Below are 12,877 nucleotides of genomic sequence, written 5' to 3' on the forward strand. Positions count from 1 at the left end.
TGACAACAAACAAATAAAGACACAGAAGCTAAAAAATTATAGTGGCCTACAACACTGTATCCTGCACTTATGATAATGCAACTTGACTTTCCTTTCCTGGCAATTTCTCCTTTTTTTGCCATATTCATAGTTCCCAGTTTATTATGCAGTCAGAGGACACCCTAGTGACTTAGAGGTTAAGATGCTGACTATGTAGTCTTCGTTTCCCCAGATCAATTATGGCCATTGCACACTCTACTCTCTACTTTGTCACTAGCGCTCTACTAGTTCATTTGTGGATTAAAATGAAAAGAAAAAAAAGCTGTGACCGGGGGTTATTATTCAGACTATTTTCACGGTAATAAGAGGGGTAAGTCGACTTGCGGTAACAAAACGGTCTTAATACATGCACGAATGCCCAGATTAGAGCTTGCACGCATGAAAGTGTCACCTACTGCACACTAAATACTGGACATTAAAATGACAGGGCAAAGAGGTACACACACTATCCAAGCAGTTAAACGTATATATCTGGACAGAGTTTTTTTTAAAAATCAGTGAAATTAATCAGGATTGAAATCTGTGCCCCAGTTTCCTCTCATGGCATGTTATTTTAAACTCATTCTAAGCTGGCTGTAGGTGCAGATTTGGGGTGTCTCCTTATACAAATTTGCACAAACAGCACCAAAAATGGATTAAATTCATTTTTCACCATAAAATTCTACCTCATATTGATAAAATGAAAACGGTTTGCTTGAAAATCTTTCCTTCAACCCTGATTAGTCTCACAGTTCCTGCTGCCAAAAAGCATCCTGACAGCATGATGCTGTCATCACCATGCTTCACTTTTGGGATGGCATTGGCCAGGTGATGAGAGGTGCCACTTGGCATTCAGGCCAAAGAGTTCAGTCTTTGTTTCATCAGATCACAGAATTTTGTTTCTCATGGTCTGAGAGTTCATCAGGTGCCTTTTGACAAACTCCAGGCGGGCTGTCATGTACTAAGGAGTGGCTTCTGTCTGGCCACTATAACATACATGCCTGATTGGTAGAGGCTAATTTTTAGATTTCAAAATGTGTATTTAAAAATAGTGGATGGTCTTATGGTAAAGGAGTGTATGTGAGCTAGAATGATTAGATTTCATTCAGTGATTGAGCAACAAAATCTGATAGTAAGATTAGTATATAATACTGTTGGGTGAGTTTGTTTTTCTTGTGCTGCAGCCTAGAGTTATTTTCAGTTGATGGGCTGGAAATACATAATCAAATAATGAGATGCTTACATCCTTAAGAATTCTTTTTTTCCCCTCTCGTCCCTGTGTTAATGTTATGGTCCTGTTAGCATCTAAAAAGTGGGGATGAAAAGGAGCGAGCATGAAGTAGTAATGAGTATTTTACTTTCTTTTTAAGTGTGTTTGGAGATATTTGCTGAGCTCTTTGTAAAGCTCCATATTTCTGTACATTTAAGTATTATTATTCATATTGCCGCATTCCAAAGCTCCAGTTTAACTCCAAAACAGTTTATATGCAATTTGCTATTTGTATAGCACAATTCAACAACAAGGTGATTCAAAGTGCTTTACAGAGACATTAGAAACAAAAACAAATAAAAAGCATGATTTAAAATTGATTAAAAGAAGCAAACAAACAAACAAACTAATTAACAAACAAACAAAACTATATAAAATCAAAACAGATAAAATCAGAACAATAGATAAAATCAGTAGTTAAAATGTAAGTTTTGAAATTTAAGCTTAAAAGTGTGGATTTGGTGCTTTATTCAAATGCAGCTGAGAATAGGTGAGTCTTCAACCTGGATTTAAATAAACTGAGTGTTTCCGCTGATCTGAGGTTTTCTGGGAGTTTGTTCCAGATATAAGGAGCATAAAAGCTGAATGCAGCTTCTCCGTGTCTGGTTCTGACTCTGGGAACTGATAAAAGACCAGATCCAGATGACCTGAGGGATCTGGAAGGTTCATACTGGGTCAGGAGGTCACTGATGTATTTTGGTCCTAAACCATTCAGAGCTTTATAGACCAGCATCAGAACTTTAAAGTCTATCCTCTGACGGACAGGCAGCCAGTGTAAAGACCTCAGAGCTGGACTGATGTGGTCCACTTTTTTGGTCTTAGTGAGGACTCGAGCAGCAGAGTTCTGAATGAGCTGTAGTTGTCTGACTGATTTTTTAGGTAGACCTGTAAAGATGCTGTTACAGTAATCAAGCCTACTAAAGATGAATGCATGGACTAGTTTTTCCAGGTCCTGTTGAGACATCAGATCTTTTATCCTTGAAATATTCTTGAGGTGATAGTAAGCTGATTTTGTTATTGTCTTAATGTGTTTTTCTAAGTTTAGGTCTGCATCCATCACTACACCCAAATTTCTCGCCTGGTCTGTGGTTTTTAGGTGTATAGATTGAAGTTCTCTGGTGACCTGTAATCGTTTTTCTTTGGCGCCAAAGACTATTACCTCAGTTTTGTTTTTGTTTAGCTGGAGAAAATTGTGGCACAACCAGTCATTAATTTCCTCAATGCATTTACCAAGAGCCTGTACAGGGCCTTGGTCTCCTGGTGACATTGTGATATATATTTGTGTGTCATCTGCATAGCTGTGGTAGTTTATTTTGTTGTTCTTTATAATCTGTGCCAGTGGGAGCATGTAAATGTTAAACAGAGGGGGTCCCAAGATGGAACCTTGGGGAACTCCACATGTGATACTTGTCTGCTCAGATGTGAAGTTACCTATTGATACAAAGTATTTCCTGTTTTCTAAGTATGTTTTGAACCAGTTTAGTACAGTTCCTGAAAGACCTGCCCAGTTCTCCAGTCGTTTGAGAAATATGTTGTGGTCAACTGTATCAACTGTATATTAGGTAAAAGTGTAGCTGCTATTGTTTCCAGTCAGAGTGAACAAAGAGGACAGGAGAGGAACATTATTTTCAAAGAAAAGGACTGCTCAGTCACTTTTGATGAACCCAAAATTTTTAAGCTAATTTGTAAAGTCCGAATTCTCTTTTCAATAATTAGATATTGGATACATGAGGTGTTGTTGAAGCTGTGCTTTCCTTCACATTGTGAAGCAATGTTTAGTGCAGGCTAAAATATTTAGTTTGAATATAAAGTGATGGTGAGTGTTACATCAAGGTGATGAGACCTTTTACAGTGGGGCAAAAAAGTATTTAGTCAGCCACCGATTGTGCAAGTTCCCCCACTTAAAATGATGACAGAGGTCAGTAATTTGCACCAGAGGTACACTCCAACTGTGAGAGACAGAATGTGAAAAAAAAATCCATGAATCCACATGTTAGGATTTGTAAAGAATTTATTCGTAAATCAGGGTGGAAAATAAGTATTTGGTCAATAACAAAAATACAATTCAATACTTTGTAACATGACCTTTGTTGGCAATAACAGAGGTCAAACGTTTACTATAGGTCTTTACCAGGTTTGCACACACAGTAGCTGGTATTTTGGCCCATTCCTCCATGCAGATCTTCTCGAGAGCAGTGATGTTTTGGGGCTGTCGCCGAGCAACACGGACTTTCAACTCCCGCCACAGATTTTCTATGGGGTTGAGGTCTGGAGACTGGCTAGGCCACTCCAGGACTTTCAAATGCTTCTTATGGAGCCACTCCTTTGTTGCCCGGGCGGTGTGTTTTGGATCATTGTCATGTTGGAAGACCCAGCCTCGTTTCATCTTCAAAGTTCTCACTGATGGAAGGAGGTTTTGGCTCAAAATCTCACGATACATGGCCCCATTCATTCTGTCCTTAACACGGATCAGTCGTCCTGTCCCCTTGGCAGAAAAACAGCCCCATAGCAATATGTTTCCACCCCCATGCTTCACAGTAGGTATGGTGTTCTTGGGATGCAACTCAGTATTCTTCTTCCTCCAAACACGACGAGTTGAGTTTATACCAAAAAGTTCTACTTTGGTTTCATCTGACCACATGACATTCTCTCAATCCTCTGCTGTATCATCCATGTGCTCTCTGGCAAACTTCAGACGGGCCTGGACGTGCACTGGCTTCAGCAGCGGAACACGTCTGGCACTGCGGGATTTGATTCCCTGCCGTTGTAGTGTGTTACTGATGGTGACCTTTGTTACTTTGGTCCCAGCTCTCTGCAGGTCATTCACCAGGTCCCCCCGTGTGGTTCTGGGATCTTTGCTCACCGTTCTCATGATCATTTTGACCCCACGGGATGAGATCTTGCGTGGAGCCCCAGATCGAGGGAGATTATCAGTGGTCTTGTATGTCTTCCATTTTCTGATGATTGCTCCCACAGTTGATTTTTTCACACCAAGCTGCTTGCCTATTGTAGATTCACTCTTCCCAGTCTGGTGCAGGTCTACAATACTTTTCCTGGTGTCCTTCGAAAGCTCTTTGGTCTTGGCCATGGCGGAGTTTGGAGTCTGACTGTTTGAGGCTGTGGACAGGTGTCTTTTATACAGATGATGAGTTCAAACAGGTGCCATTCATACAGGTAATGAGTGGGGGACAGAAAAGCTTCTTACAGAAGACGTTACAGGTCTGTGAGAGCCAGAGATTTTCCTTGTTTGAGGTGACCAAATACTTATTTTCCACCCTAATTTACGAATAAATTCTTTACAAATCCTACCATGTGGATTCATGGATTTTTTTTTCACATTCTGTCTCTCACAGTTGAAGTGTACCTCTGGTGCAAATTACTGACCTCTGTCATCATTTTAAGTGGGGGAACTTACACAATCGGTGGCTGACTAAATACTTTTTTGCCCCACTGTAAATGAGCTTTATACATATTTATACATACATATACATAATAAAAAATCTGCTGGACCGCACAATATAAATTGAGACATATCTTGAAGTAATTCTTCTCCTCAAGCTGCAGCAATAAAACTAATCTTAGGGTCCCCATCCTACCTTTTGATGCACAACTCCAACCAGAGCTGTATGCATTATTATTTTGAAATTGTATCTTGATGCAAGACATATATCTCTCATATTGTAAGTTATAATATCCTGTATGTGAAGATTCAAATTTAAACACTGAAAAAAAATTATATATATTTCTTTTTTACTTTTCTATATATCTGCATGTCCATGCAATTCTGTCTGCCGAGTGAAATCGGTATCGACTTCAATCCGCATGCATAGAGTGCTTAAATCCCTTCTCCTTTTTTTCCTAACCTTCATGTAGTTTCATCATTATGTTAAAAAAAATCTCATTATGTTTTACAGTCCTACTGTTTTAATATGAGGAGTTGTGACGCAAAACCCTCAAATGCTGGCTTCATCATATATGCTCACCACCTCCAGGTATGAGGAATTAATGAGCATTTCTGTGCTGCACCTGAGCATCATCATGCAGCCTGGTGGAGCGGCCAATTTTCCTCTAACTGGCACTGCCCTCCTAGTTATCTGCTAAACCCCCTAAGGCAGTGAAGGATTGTTTTCAGCGGTTAATTGACAATATCCTGGTGGTGTTCCACATGCGAACACATTCGTGGTGGAGGTTGTGCACGCAGCCTTCCATGCAGGTTGCCGCTTCATGCAGCCTTGTCATGCATTACACTATGACCTTCCCACTGAGGCATTTGTTTAAACTAAAGGTTGTGCCAGTCAGCAGCACGAGAGTTAATTATATGCATTGAGCGTATATCTTTTAATATACTTTAACTAGAGGCATTGGTTGTGTTGAGGACCGCACAGTCACCGACAATGAGTCAGCCTTGACTGGCTGTTAATAAATAAGATGATGACTTTAACAAAGTTTGCAATAGGCCTACGTTGTTTAACGGCAATGGATTTTGCAACCTATAATAGGAGTTTGAATCATAAACCCTGCGAGCATATGCTTTTAAAAAAAAAAAAATGGAATTAAGAGCTTTTCATGCAGCAGCAGGAGCAGAGGGAGAATTGAGTTGAGAGAAAGGAGGAGAGGAAATAGCCCTGAACAAAAATGGGCCCACCGTCTGCTTGTCACTGTGTCTGTCTTTCAGTGTGTGGCGGACTGACAAAGAGCCTGAGGGGAAAGTGATTCTGTAGCTCTGACTTTGCCAACAGGCAACTAATCCCCACACAAAGCTCAGCTGACCTGAAGCTGCCTGTCTGCAGCATTCACAACTCAGACACCTAAATCCATATGCACATTTTGTGTCTTATACAAGCAAATACTCACCGGCTCCCACAAGCAGCACTCACCACTGTGATAACATGGGATTGTGTATAAATAGTCCTAGCCATTTCTGGTGTGGATCTTGTGTATTATAAGTATTATATTACATTTTAAACCTGTTGCCCTAACCTTGACCTTAATCCTAACATGACATGGGAAAAAAAGTTGTACTGTATATTGATGTGAAACTTTCATAAAGTGAACTGAATCAAGAACACCACAGAAGGCACTAGGATAATACACTAGGTTGACTGCATAATAATGGGCTGCCCTCAAAAATACATAAACTTGAGGCATTCTGAACAAGCATTCATGAGTGTCTTAGGATCCTGTAAGGGAAAGGCAAATTTAACCTCCGAGGACCAGGCATCCAAATATGTGGACATCACATTTTGGGTTGTCTAGACCAAAATACTAAATTTTGCTCTACAAATATATATATAAAGATCCACAAGACTTGTCTGGCTGTGCCACCATTCAAGTCAACTGAAACATATAAAGTGGAATTACACAAAACAGGTTGGATGCATTTATGGTCAGTCGTAGATGATGAACTGACCTAACCTTGAAAGCCACCAACCAGAGACTTCATATTGAAATAGAGATCCTGGTTTGATAGTGGGGTTTGCACCAACACGCACCAGTGGCGTGTTTTGTACGCACTTGATGTACCTACTGTCAACTCAGAATCATTAGTTAACCTAACGGGCATGTCTTTGGACTGTAGGAGGAAACTGAAGGAGGAATAAGAAGGACTACTAATCCCTGACTCTGTCCTATCAAAATACTGTTGTGATGTTTTATTTTTTTATTATTATCTTGGTTATCTAATTAATTCACATCTGTGACAATTTATTTGGATTTATTTGCACACGCTGACCTTTGAAAATGTTATAGCCCACATAAAAGAAACATTTTAACCTCAGAGATATGTCTTTTGTAACTCTTAAAGCACTGACCCTGTGTATAAGCTCTGCAAAGCATGCTCTGGAATAACAAGATATGTGTTTCTGCTGTATTATGTATAAGAGTTTAAAATAATGAGCCCTTTTGATACACAAGCAAAAAAAAAAAAAAAAAGGAAAAGAAATACCTGGACTTAGACACTCAAGTCAAAACACATATTCCACAGCAAAGGGATCCCCTTAGGGAGTTCCTGTGCACACGGTGTTTTCCGCTCTCCTCAATTATTGATTAGTTGTTTTCCTTCTGTTATGAGAGGCCACCCCATATGAACAGGGAGAAAGGCCCGCTCATAAAAACTGCAGTAAGGCTCTTTCTCTTCCACCAGGCTGCACTTTATTGACCTCAGCCATCCACCTAAACAGGACACTTGCTTTTTTTCAGTGCTATCTCATCTTCTCGGTTGCTTATTCTTCCTGTTTTCCATCACTATGTCTTATTTATCTCGTTTATTCTCATGTTCCCTCCCATTTCTTCTTTCTTGCTCTTTTTTTTTTTTTTTTTAAACTTGTCAGACCCTGGTCCAGGGGACCTTTTCAAACTGAACTGCAGACTATTTGCTCAGCAAAAACCTCCACTAGCTGTCAGTTAGTACTAAATTATTAAGAATCGGTGCAGTGTGATGCAAATTTGTGGCACGATATAGAAACCTAAACGGCTCATGTAACAAATGTGGGTACATTATTAAGTTGATTTAGCTTTAAATAGCTAGTTGCTAAGAGTTAATTGCTAAAAGCTAATTGTTCTTAGCAATTAGCTATTTAGGTAATAGCAATTTAGCTATAAATTGTTAGATATAAATGCTAATATAAATGATCACATACTGCCAATAGACTGGTGTTTGGCTATTTGATAGTCTGGTGTTAGAATTGAGAACTAAAAAGTAATGAAAAAATAATTTTTTATCTTTATTGACAGCAACGGAAAAAGCATGTATAACTGAATCTGCTAATTTGTAGAAAGGTTTACTTTTACAATTTAAAAAAACGATATATAACATAATAGTGGATGCATTTTGATTGGGATTGGAGTCAAAGCCTTTGCTTTCAGGCCCCTGTTCTGCGCAACCAGCTCCCAGTTTCGATTCAACTGGATTTTTAAGATTTGGCTTAAAATATTATTTTTTGTTAAAGCATATAGTTCGGGCTAGACCAGGTGACCCTGAATACCCCCTTAGCTATGCTGCAATAGGCTTAGGGTGCTGGGGACTTCCCATGATGCACTGAGTGTAACTTCCTTACTCACCTTTTTCACTTACTATTTGTTTACATACCCCTCAGCATTTAATCAGTAACTATCATCATTCCCCAACTAAACTCTGATAAAACAAAAACTCTAATTATTGCTCCAGACCACATGGTCCCAGAGATCAGGCAGCATATCAGCATCTTAGACCCTTATGTAAAATCAAGCCTTAGAAACCTCGGTGTCATATTTGACAGCTCGATGTCGCTCGAGCAGCATTCTAAGGAGCTGGTCCAAAACGGTTTTTATCATTTACGGAATATTTCTAAACTCAGACTAATGGTATCAAAGCTTGAACTTGAGATGATTATTCATGCTTTTACTTCCTCTCATTTAGACTACTGTAACGGACTGTTTACCTGTTTTAACAAATCTGCCTTGAATCGTCTTCAGATGGTGCAGAACGCTGCAGCACGTCTCTTAACAGGCACCAAGAGAAGATCGCATATCACTCCAGTTTTGGCCTCCCTTCACTGGTTGCCTGTAAATTTTAGGTTTCATTTTAAAATTTTAGTTCTAACCTTTAGGGCCCTACATGGTCAAGCTCCTCAATATTTATCTGACCTGCTGAAACCACATTCATCTTCTCGGGCTTTAAGGTCATTAGATCAGAGACTGCTGGTGGTACCGCGCACTAGTTTTAAAACTCGTGGTGATCAGGCCTTTCAGACTGTAGCACCACGGTTGTGGAATTCTCTTCCACTGTCTCTTCGCTGCACGGACTCCATTGATTCTTTTAAAAAACAGCTGAAGACATTTTTATTTAGAAAAGCATTTGACTAATTTCCTCCTATGCTGTTTTTATAGTTTTATTGTTTTATTTGCTGTTTTATTTACTGTTATATTGTTTTATATTTCCATTTCCTGTGTTGTAAATGTAACACTTCTGGAGTCGTTACAGTATACTAGGACCAGTTAGGTTCGACTACTAGAGCAGTAATGAGCGTAGCATGTAATAAAGACCACAGACCAGTAAATACGTTTAAATTGCCGGCTTATTATTTTGTGAAGACAGAGAATAGACAGTTATAGACACATTACATAAAACATTCAACATCACACATTTAAGGAAAACAAGATGTTTTCTTTCCCCTTCTTAGTTCAGTAGGTTCTGTTAGTTCATCCTATTTATCTCAAAACCTTTTATTTGGCTTTAGAAGGATGTTATTCTCAACCTAGGTTATTGTTTTATTTATTTCAAGTTCTAAGTTCAAGTTTATCCTTTGATCTATTTGCATTAACACTGTGTTATTTTAAATCAAGTTCAGTTCTTTAGGCCCAAGATTTAATTTAATCTTGGTCTAAGTTCACCTTTAAATTCTCAACCAGTTCTTATTTTGTTTTAACCCAACAAAATTATTTACACTTCCATTAACACCATTACAGCATTAAAATGTAAGGTTGACCAAAATAAATTACAAAAATAAATAAATAAATGTAAAACTGAAAACAATTCAGCAAAAGGCTGAATAAATCCCTTAAACAAACAAAAGAAAGTTTTCTTTGTGTCCTTTAACTATTAATCCTGGAATTGCTCCGAATGATTATCCAGTGCTTTGAAAGTCCGCTGTTCTTTTGCAGAGGTGTATGGATTAATCCTACCAGTTTTTTCAGCGAAAGAGCTCAACGTCCAGCAGGGGGCGTTTTCCTTTTTCCTGCTCGGTACAGTTCAATGGGTCCGTGGGTGGCTCGCCATCTTGTTTCTCGCTCAGCGGATCAAACTCCGATTCTAGCTCAGCATTTCCCGATCCAAACCTTAATGGCCTACCATAACAACAAAATAAAGTGCACAAGCATTCGAAAATAACACACGGGTAGCCCTTAAATAACAGTAAAAGTCTGTTTTTTCCAGCTTATTTAGCCGTAAATGAGGTGACGCCAATATGGCGCGCTGAAACACCATCAAAGGCCTTTGAACTGCAGCCTGTGTGTCGTTTAAGCACGAATCCACCGTTTTTAACATAAAACAACATAAATCTGCTACCTTGGCTCTCCATTTGCATGAAATGAGCAATATAATACAACAAAAATTTCTTGCATGAAATAAAAGACAATTTCTGAACTCACCAAGTCCCGTTCGGTTATGTTCACAACGTCACCAAGGCAAGGACAGGTCGGAAAAACAAAAATACATTCTCCAGAGTACAAAAATGGCTTTAAGTAGATTTTTGGCTTATTTTTACTATTTTTTCACTCATTTAAGCAGCAGCTCTGCAAGGACTGTCTGCATTTCTCCCTCTCGAGCATCAAAAAGAAGGAACAACCCGATTGGGTGTGGCTAATCACAGGAGTCACGCTGCAGCGTGCCCTTTCACAATAAGAGTCTCAACACATATTTTAGCCATTTTACCTGAATTAACATAAAACACCATGAATTAGCAAGTTCTGTACCCTTTTAACATGTTTTTAAACACAAATGAAATCCTATACCATGAATTATATCATTGCTGATGTTTTTAATGAATTTTCTAACCATTATGATCTATTTATTGACTATTTATCACCTGTAATATATTTCTTATGACTGTTTTTACTAACAGGCTTTTATTTGTTGTTAGCTATGTTAACCAGGGTTACACCCTCCCCTCTTAAATGTATGCTAGCCCCTTTGCATAATGCATACTCAGACTACCTGGATATCATGGATTTCAATAGAGCCTGTGACAGCTTCACTTAAGCTTTGGAACAAAGACTGTACTATGCCAACAAGAGGGTTGCCTAATTGAGGGTATGTTAAGTGCTTGGGCTTTGTTCTCTCTCGGGATGATCTTCTGACTGATTGCTCTGCTTCGGGGTCATTTCTTTCAGTTTCATTGTTTACAGGTTCAGTTTCATTCACGTGAGTTTGAGTTGCTTCCTCATCATTAGTTTTCGTTGAATCCGATGCATTGTCCATTTCATTTGGTGGAGTTATTTGAGCTCCTTCCTTTGCAGGTTCAGGCAAGTTTTCCATTTCAGGTGGTTTCTCCATTTCAGGTATTTTGTCATCTTCAGGTAAGTTTTCCATATCCGGTAGGTTTCCACAATCAGGTAAATTTACAGTTTCCGTCATGTCCATGTGCTCTTGAGCAATATCAGGCACTGTCACATCTTCTGAGACTTGAGAATTGTCTGATTTGGGTTGCTCATTAGCATGGTTTGACTTAGCCTTGGGAGGAAAAACTACCTCGTATTCCTCAATCGACCTTGAGATCTCCTTGGGAGGAAGTGGAGGGTAATACAGAGGGTAGTTATCCTCCTCAGAGTTGTATTCAAGTTCAGGTTAATCAGGATCAGTTGTTGGGTGTTGACGTGTGCTTGGCCGATGAGGCTTTACTTGGACTGCTGGAGGATTTTCAGGGGCAGTTGGCAAAAACCCACAAGGTAACAAAAGGTCTCTGTGGAGAGTTCTAGTGGAACCTTGGTGATGCTCGGGTTTGACTGTGTATACTGGGAGGTTGTCTTTTTGGCTTACAACCACGTGGACGACGGACTCCCACTTATCAGCCAATTTGTTTTTTCCCCTAATCCGAACATTCCTTACAAGCACGCGATCTCCGACACCTAAGACAGATTCGGTTACATGTTTGTCATATCTAGTTTTGTTACGTTCAGCAACTTTGCTTACATTTTTGGTAGCCAGTTGGTAGCTCTCCTGAAGGTGAGATTTGAGGGCTTTAACATACTGTGAGTGAGATTGCTGCTGGCGATGGTTCAGGGGGACATTGAAGGCAAGATCAATGGGTAACCTAGGCTGTCTGCCAAACATTAACTCGTACGGCGTAAACCCTGTACTTTCATGTTTGGTGCAGTTATACGCGTGAACGAGTGGCTTAACAAAGTCACGCCAATGTTTCTTGTCTTCGTCTTTGAGTGTACCCAACATGTTTAGCAGGGTTCTATTAAACCTCTCCACAGGGTTTCCCCTGGGATGGTAGGGTGAAGTTCTGACCTTCTGAATCCCAGCTAGGTCGCATAACTCTTTGATAGTTTTTGACTCAAAGTCTGCTCCCTGATCGCTATGCAACTTCTCGGGAAAACCGTAGTGGATTATAAAGTTTTCCCACAGGACCTTGGCTACAGTTTTAGCCTTTTGGTTGGGAGTAGTCATTGCTACAGCATACTTCGTAAAGAAATCTGTAATAACTAAGACATCTTTAGTGTTGCTGCGATCTGGTTCAATTGTCAAGAAATCAATACACACCAACTCTAGAGGTCTGGTGACTTGAATGTTTACTAGGGGCGCCGCCCTCTCTGGCAGGGTCTTTCTGCAAACACACCTGCTACAGCTTTTGATCTTTTGCTCTATGTCTGAGGCCATTTTTGGCCAGAAAAATCTGGTTCTGGTTAAATCAAGGGTCCGGTCAAGACCAAAATGACCCATGTCATCGTGAAGGCTTTTGAAAACCATAGATCTTAGACTTTCAGGAAGAACCAGCTGGTACTGTGTCTCTTCACCTACTTGTCTTTTTCTGTACAAAATCCCGTTCTGCAACTCAAGTTTGTTTAACTCACGCAGAAGGATGCTAAGTTGTGGGATCTCGTTGCGTA

At 39.6% G+C, this 12,877-nt stretch overlaps 1 long non-coding RNA gene across 1 annotated transcript; it reads right to left on the reverse strand.

The window, feature by feature from the left end:
* Nucleotides 1-9,324: 9,324 nt before the first annotated feature.
* Nucleotides 9,325-12,385, reverse strand: LOC113016290 (uncharacterized). The gene is made up of 2 exons (XR_003271202.1): nt 10,415-12,385; nt 9,325-10,111 (listed from the first exon to the last, which is right to left on the reverse strand). It is a non-coding gene; the product is annotated as an uncharacterized LOC113016290 (long non-coding RNA).
* Between the last annotated feature and the right edge of the window lie 492 nt (nt 12,386-12,877).

Source organism: Astatotilapia calliptera, chromosome 23, assembly GCF_900246225.1.
Source record: "Astatotilapia calliptera chromosome 23, fAstCal1.2, whole genome shotgun sequence".
Taxonomy (NCBI): domain Eukaryota; kingdom Metazoa; phylum Chordata; class Actinopteri; order Cichliformes; family Cichlidae; genus Astatotilapia; species Astatotilapia calliptera.